Source organism: Marmota marmota, unplaced genomic scaffold, assembly GCF_001458135.2.
Source record: "Marmota marmota marmota unplaced genomic scaffold, marMar, whole genome shotgun sequence".
Lineage (NCBI taxonomy): Eukaryota > Metazoa > Chordata > Mammalia > Rodentia > Sciuridae > Marmota > Marmota marmota.
In genome coordinates, this window is record NW_025999982.1 from 11,193,067 (window position 1) to 11,201,484 (window position 8,418).

The 8,418-nt window shown below is 46.2% G+C and overlaps 1 protein-coding gene across 2 annotated transcripts in view; it reads left to right on the forward strand.

The window, feature by feature from the left end:
- Window positions 1-7,649, forward strand: part of Rsph9 (radial spoke head component 9) — a 50,990-nt gene extending 43,341 nt beyond the window's left edge. The window contains exon 7 of one of the 2 annotated variants that reach the window (XM_048805390.1): window positions 7,143-7,649. The gene's annotated coding sequence lies outside the window, so the exon portion shown is untranslated. The remainder of the gene's footprint in view (window positions 1-7,142) is intronic. The other variant, XM_048805393.1, reaches the window with a different exon arrangement.
- The last annotated feature ends 769 nt before the right edge of the window (window positions 7,650-8,418 follow it).

The window sequence follows — 8,418 nt, forward strand, 5'->3', positions numbered from 1 at the left end:
CCACCTTTTAACTGTTTTGAATAATGCTACTAAAAACACAGGCATACAAATCGACTTTCTTTTTTTTTTTTTTTTTAACACTAGGGATTGAAACCAGGGTGTTTACCACTGAGCTATGCCCTCAGTCCTTTTTATTTCTTTATTTAATTTTTAGATAGGGTTACACTAAGTTGCTGAGGCTGACTTGGAACTTGTGGTCCTCCTGTCTTAGCCTCCCAAGTCACTGGGGTTATAGGTATGTGCCACCATGCCCGGCTTCAGCTTCAATTTTCAAAATAAAAGGCTACCACTATAGTTTGCATCTGAAATGCCTCCAAAGGCCCAAGTTTCGGAGGCTTAGTTCCCAGGGAGGCGCTATTGGGAAGCGGTGGAACCTATGAGACGAGGCTTTGTGGCAGGTCTTCAGGTATGGGGTGTGCTCTTCAGTGGAATATTGAGACACTGGCTGGCCCCTTCCTCTTTCTCTGTTTTTGCTCCTTGGACATAAAACAAGCAGGTTTTGTTCTTGTTTTATTTTATTATTATTATTATCATTATTTTTTTGGTGTTGGGGATTGAGCCCAGGGGCGCTTACCCAGTGAATCACATTCCCAGTCATTTTTATATTTTATTTTGAGATAGGATCTCACTGAGTTGAACTAAGCAGTTTTGTTCTGCTACTCCTGCCATGATGTGCTGCTTCACCACAGACCCAAAAGCAACAGGGCCAACTGCTTATGGACTGAAATCTCCCAAACTGTGAGCCAAAATATGCCCCCCACCTTTTTTTTGTAATGGGGGTTGAACCCAGGGGCACTTAACCACTGAGCCACATTCCCAGACCTTTTTATGTTTTATATAGAGACAGGATCTTGCTAAGTTGCATAGGGCCTTGCTAAGTTGCTGAGGCTTTGAATTTATGATCCTCTTGCCTCAGTCTCCCAAGCCACTGGGATTACAGGTGAGCACCACTGCACCTAGCCAACCCTTTCTTTTTATAAATTTATTATCTCAGGTATTTGTTATAGTAATGGAAAGCTGACTGATCTAGCTACATTTTATTGATTGTTTACTACATGCTCAGAACTGTGTAGACTTAATCACTTAATTTTTACAAGTACCTATCAGGTAGCAACTATTCTCTCCAACTATTTTGTGGATGAAGAAATTGAGGGGCTGGGGATGTGGCTCAAGTGGTAATGTGCCCGCCTGGCATGTGTGAGGCACTGGGTTCAATCCTCAACACCACATAAAAATAAAATAAAGATATTGTTTCCACCTAAAACTAAAAATTAAATACTAAAAAAAGAAAGAAATTGAGGCTCTGGGAAGCAGGTGATTTGTCCAAGGCAAGGAAGGAGGACAGGGAAAATGAGAACCTGCTCATTCTCTTTAACCTCAGCCTTTTACTGCATTATGTTCATGAAGTACATGACACTAGGGTCTCAGAGTATGGTGCCCATCTTGCACCCCTAGAAAGGTCGAGCTCTTCCTCTGGCCCTCTGCCCAGTGAGGGAATCCATCCATCACTGATAGGTTATTTCATTAGGCAAAGGTCCTGTCTGCACATTTAATTGATGCCCCAAACTTTTTCCCGGAGTTAAGTCAAACAGTTAAACTTCCAGGGGCTGGAGCCCAGGCATCAACATTTGTAAAAGCTCCCCAGGAGATTCTATGTGTGACCAGGATTGAGAACCACTGGGTTAGAAGATGGAAGCAGAGGTAGAAGGATGGATGCCCCTTTCAGCCTCTTTGTCTTTCCTTGTGATCCCATTCCTCCTCCCTTCCAAGGATGGCGTTTGGCCACTGAATGTCTTCAATTCAAAGACTCTGAATCCCTGGGATGCCTCCTTCTCCCTCTTTCTCCACAGGTTCTGAGTGTGTGTGTGTGTGTGTGTGTGTGTGTGTGTGTATGTCCCATGGATAGGACACAAGGTTCTACAGGTCCCTGGATGGATCTATTTAAACCAGCCAGACCCAGAATGAAAATAAGTTGCTGACAGCCCTCAGGCTGCAGATTTCCCTCACCTCCCCATTGGGGCAAGGGTGTGAGGTGGAGGGCAGAGGTTCCTGCGTCATCAGAGGGTGGGGAGAGGAGGGAGGGGAAAGTACTTGGGCTTCTCGGGGTGGATCCAGAAAAATTGTGTGCCATGCCTGTCCCAGCTTTTGCCTGTAGCTATAGTATATCTCCTTGTGGTGCCCTGCCCCAAACCACAGCTGTCCCAGTCTCCATGAAATCCTGTTAAAGCCAGGGTGGCATTGAGGCAAGGAGAATATCCAGGTTGGAAATGCTCTAAGACATTCTGTCTCCAGAGAACATCTTGAATGGGGGCACTTTGGGATGAATGGCTCTGGGAGCCTATCCTGGGGATCTTCCTCCCAGCCAGTCTTGAACAAAGAACTCTAGGATCCTTATGGGATTAGCAGGCTGCCAGGCAAGTGCCCACAGGGGTGTGGAGGATGGATGTGGGCAGGAGGTCTGCCTTGGTTAGTGGAGTTTCTGGGTCCGGCCATTACCTTGCTGCATGACCTTGAGCAAGGCACTTCTTTCTGGGCCTGAGCATCTCTATCATTATAAAGGGTTTGGCCCAAATCGCTAGTTCTCAAATTCAGCTGCACATTGGAATTGTCTGGGGAGAATTAAAAAGTACCATTGAGTGAATTTCATCCTCAAGAGACACTGATTTAATTGGTGTAAGTTGTGGGCTGAGTGTCAAGATTTTCAGAAGATCCCTAAGTGATTATAATTTCTAGCTAAATTTAAGCACTGCCGTTCTGGGTAACTGCTTCCAAACCAGTCACATGGTAGCATCAGTAGAATGTGAAGTTTGAGCCATGCCCTGTCAGCAGAGAGGACTACAGAGAGGCCTCTAGCTGCCCATCTACCTAGCTGCCCTGAGGACCGCAGGGGTCAGGGTTTCAGGACCAGAAAGACAGCTCTTGGATCCAGTGAAGTTTGTTGCCTCATTTGCCCTCCAATAGAGGTCTACAATGACACATGTACTAAAGTTGAGTAGTTTAAAGTTACAGTTAAGCATGAGACATATTCTTATGGCATCAGTATCCCTAGAATATTTTAAGAGAAAAATTATGATTCACTTTGTAAGTAAAAATGATGTGTGTGTGTGTGTGTGTGTGCGCGCGTGCTGGGAATTGAACCCAGGAATGTTCTACCTCTGAGCTATATCCTCAGTCCCTTTTTAAAAACTTGAAAAGTTTCCCTGCCTGGCCTTGAATTTGTGACCCTCATGCCTCAGCCTCCTGAGTCATTGGGATTACAACCATGTGCTGTCATGCATGGCAGAATTATTATTTAAAAAATACAATAATAATCAGCTCAGTGGCACATACCTGTAATCCCAGCAACTCAGGAGGTGAGGCAGGAGGATCACAGGTTGGAGCCCAGCCTCAGCAATTTAGTGAGACCCTGTCTCAAGATAAAAAAATAGGAAGGCTGCTGGGTATGGTACCCCCTCACTCCCATAACCCCCCAAAGAAAAGAAAAAAAGAAAAAGACTGGAGATGTAGCTCAGTGGTAGAGTGCCCCTGAGTTCAATCTCCAGTACCACATACAAAAAAATAAAATAAAATAAGGCAGGCATGCTGGCACACACCTGCAATCCCAGCAGCTTGGGAGGCTGAGGCAGGAGGATCACAAGTTCAAAGCCAGCCTCAGCAATAGTGAGGCACTAAGCAACTCAGTGAGACCCTGTTGCTAAATAGAATACAAAATAGGGTTGTGAATGTGGCTCAGTGGTTGTGTGCCCCTGAGTTCAATTTCTGGCATACCCTCCCCCCCAAAAAATAAATATATATGGCTATATCCTGGAGTAGAATACACATATTTGAAGCTAAAAGATCAGATGTGAAATTTGAACACCATTTCAAGAGGCATGAGCCTGAAGTTGGGGTGGAAAGTAGTACTCCCCTGACTTGGGTATAAGTCTGAGGAAAATGCTGGCGAGGTCCTGAGTCAGTCAGTGCACACTGATCAGTGGGGAGAAGATGCGTTGACTCCATTAGTACTGGTATGCTTCCTGGAGGAAGAGTCTTCTAGGCAGGATCTTGAGGAATGGGAGATAGGAGGGTCTGGCCAGGGTCTCCGTAGACCCCACTAAGGAATGTGATCCCAGACATTCTTTCTTGCCTTGGGCTTGTGAATTCAAGAAAGTCCCCAAAGATCCTGCCATCCTCCAGCGCACACACATATCCAGCTCCACACCTTGAGGCTGACCTGGCTGTGAGTCTTTCCGCCTGGGGCAGCTGAGTACAGGATTGTAACACCAAACTGCTCAGTCTAACCCCAACTTTATCGACCTGCAGCTGAGTCACTGTTGCAGAGGTAGCCACCCGCCACCCAGGTAGGGGAGTGGCCCCATTGCCCCAGATTCCTACCATTTTCTCTTACCCACTTACTCTGTTCCCCAGGCCAGAGGTAGGCCCCTGAGTTGCTGGGCTAGGAGCAGGCTGGGGGTGGGACAACATGTCTCCCATGTCCTGCATAAGGTCCTCCGGGCAGCTTGTGTCTATCCCCTCCTGACTCCAGGACACCAAGGGACGTGACCTTTAAGAGTTTCGGCACAGCCCAAAGAGACCAGGGAGGGCACTGAGTGGGTATGCTGAGGATTCAAGCCTTGTGTCCTCCGTTCAGTAGCCCAGCTCTCAGAGAGGGGGTCATGAACTCTAGAGCCCACCTGCTCCTCAGCAGAGTGGCTGTTCTTTCTCTTTGGTGACTGGGCTGATCATGCCCTGGGACACTTGAGCTTCAACTCCACGCATGAGGAACGATCCTTGTTCCTGACCTTCATCCTACCCCAAGGAGGTGTGGCACAGGCTGGTTACAGCATGAACTGTTTGGAGATTCACTGTTTAGTCTTCAAAGAGCCTAGAACATGCCTGGCACAGAGCAATGGCTTAGGAAGCATAGTGGGCCCTCCGCATTCCTGGGTTCTGCTGAGTCTTTGGGTTCTGCGTCAGCACATTCAACGAGGAGTGAACAGACTAATAAATAAATAGAAATAGCGTCTGTACTGAACATGGACTTTTTATTTCTTGTCATTATGCCCTAAACAGTATAACAATATTTCCATACCATTTACATTGTAGTATTTATTTCCATACCATTTATATTGTAAATAACCTAGAGATGATTTATGTATGCAGGAAAATGAGCATGGGTTATATGTAAATACTATGTGTTTAACGTAAAGGACTTCGGCATCCAAGGAGTTTGGTTTCTTCAAGGGTCCTAGAACCCATCCTCTGGTTTTGATAAGCAGATTTATTGATTAAACAAAAGGAACTAGTGGACCTGGTTTTCGGTCCCCATGGTATATACTATGGGGCCTTTGTCTGCTTTACTTTTTCCTTCTGTAAAATGGGTTTGGCAATAGAATCTCCTTCATAGAATATTTTTATTTTTATTTATACATAACAGAAAAATGTGTTTTGGCATATTATACATATATGGAGCATAACTTCCCATTCTTGTGGTTGTACATGATGTGAAGTTTACACTGGTTGTGTGTTCATATATGAACATAGGAAAGTTCTGTCCGATTCATTCTACTGTCTTTCCTAGTCCCATCTCCCTCCCTTCCCTTCATTTCCCTTTGTATAATCCAATGAACTTCTTTCCTTCCCTCCCACCCCTCTTATTGTATGTTAGCATCTGCATATCAGAGAAAAGATTCAGCCTTTGGTTTTTTGGAATTGGCTTTTTCACTTAGCATGATAGTCTCCAGTCCCATCCATTTACTAGCAAATGCCATAATTTCATTCTTCTTTATGGCTGAGTAATATTCCATTGTGTAGCTATACCACATTTTCTTTATCCATTCATATGTTGAAGGGTACTTAGGTTGGTTCCGTAGCTTAACTATTGTGAATTGAGCTGCTATAAACCTTGATGTGGCTGTGTCACTATAGTATGCTGATTTTAAGTCCTTTGGTTAGATACCAAGGAATGGAATAACTGGGTCAAATGGTGATTTCATTCCAAATTTTCTGAGGAATCTCCATACTGCTTTCCACAGTGGCTGCAGTCCCACCAGCAATAGGATTTCATATGTTAAGCTTTGGAAGGTTCATGGATATATTAGGTGCTCAGTAAGTCTTGGCTCTCTCTTGCTCTTCTCTGAGCCCCTGCTGGAGTCCCAGCTGAGAGAAGTAAGGGCTGGCCAGAGCAAACATCACACACACCCTTGGGGCTTAGGGCAGGATACAGGCCCAGCCACTCGGGTCCTCTTCTTTTCACTCCCCTAGCATGCCTGTGCATGGAATGTGGTTCAAACACATGTAGATGGTGGGTATGAGGAGGCCAGGTCCCAGGCAGCCAGCACATTGCGAAGGGCTGGAGAGGCCTGCGGACTGCAAAATTGACTAACAAGGCCCAGCTTCCCCTTTGATCCTTCTCCATACCAGCCTAGTCTATCTAAACCAGAAAGAAGACAGTGCTGCTCCCTTGCTTATTGATCCTCAAGGTTCATCTTGCCTCTGCCAGTGCAGCCCAGGATCCTGCAAGGGCCTCTGTAGCGTGGCTCCTGACCTTCGCTCTTCTTCTCTCTTGGCCTTGCCTGTGGCTGTTGCTTTTCGGTTGTACGTGCAAGTCACCGCCATATGACCTTCAGTTTCCCGACTGGCTACTGTCTGGAAAGTTCCTCTTGCCCTCAAGGCTTAGCTCAGACGTTCCCTCCTTGAAGATGTCCATAGGGCCCACATATCCTCTTTCTACCCAGCTCACTGGTCAGGATCTTTGTTGGTCTTATAAGTCCAGGTGCTATTTTCTCCACTAGGTGGGTAATTTTTGGGGGGCTTGTATCATGTGGGGCCTGGAGCTTAGCAGAACTCAGTGAAAACTCATGGAAAGAAGAGTGAATGAATGAATGAATTTCCTGGAGAGAGTATTCACGGGTATAAATCAAAGCTGAGGGTTGTTGCACCCTGAGAGGACGTTGGACTCATCTTCTTGGGGCCAGGATGTCTATGCATACACACTTGAAAGTAAGGGCAGTGGGGAGGGGACAGGTCACTCTGGGCTGGGGTTGGAGGTCTTGGAGCTGGAAAACCCACTCTTATTCCCTGCTTGCCACCCATCGAGCCTCTTTGGAGCCTTTGACTGTTGGGCAGGGACTTGGGTCAGAATAACGTTTGTCTTTCTACAGGATCTCTGGTGCTTCCTGCTTTTAACCTCTGGCCTCAGTCGCTGCTCCAAGCTGGACCCACTGAAGGACCTCAGAATTAGATGCCTGCCCTCAGGGCTCTCAGCTCAGAAGAGAGACTCAAAAATTGGTGGAGGTCCTGGAAGGTGATCTTGTCCAGACCCCGACCTGCAAGCAGGCCTGGGCTGGGAATGGCCTGCCCTTTCCTCAAAAAAATTTCTGTAGAGGGGACTTCTTGAGCCCTTTTTCCTACTTCTCAACCTTAGTTTCTGGCTGGGCAGGACTCTTCCATCTCATTTGTGCAGTGGCCAGGCCAGCCTCTGGGTGACATATGCTGTATTTTGTAGACCTATGAGGCAATGTAAGTAGCTGGGGGCATGTTCTCTGGATTCATACTGGGTACAAATCCCAGCTCCGTTGCTTGTTAGCTATGTGATGTTGGGGACTCCTTAATCACTCTGTGCCTTAGTTTCCTCATCTGTACAACAGGAATAATAAAAACTCACTTGGGTTTTTGTGAAGAACAAATGAGCTAATACATGAAAGGCATTTAGTGGGGGGAGTGCCTGGTGAGGGGTCAGATACTTGGTAAGTGTGAGCTTTTGATACTTTCCTGCTGTGCTCCTGATCTGGCTCAGGTTCCACCCTTTAGCTTGTCTCTCCGCCTTCACACACTTGCCTCCCTAAAAGGACTCCATCTGGTAAACGTGTGCTAGGGGTCCTCTGCTCTCAAGAGGTTCACAGTCAGCGGAGTGCAAGGGTGCACGCCTGAAATCCCAGCGGTTCTGGAGGCAGAGACAGGACGGTCACAAGTTCATAGCCAGCCTCAGCAATTTAGGGAGACCCTATGCAACTTAATAAGACCCTGTCTCAAAATAAAAAATAAAAATAAAAAGGGCTGGGGAATGTGGCTCAGTGGTTAAGAGCCCTTGGATTCAATCCCTGATACCAAAAAAAAAACCAAAAAACAAAAAACAAAAACCCCAAAACAAAACAAAACTTCACAATCCCCACTGGAGCAGGCATGGAACAAACCTAAGAAAACTACTTAGTCTAGAAGCTGCTGCCACTCTTGCTTTCTAGGGATATGGCACTGTTCATCCTGGGGAAATGATTCTTCTGTGAGGAAATCACAGAAATCACCTCGAAGACCATTGACTGACTACTCCTCCACACAGTCATAATGGTATAAGGAGTTAATATTAATTGGGCTCTTCCTCTGAGTGCTTTGTATCTAGTAGCCCATTTAATCTTTGTGCAATCCTCTGAGATTCCTACT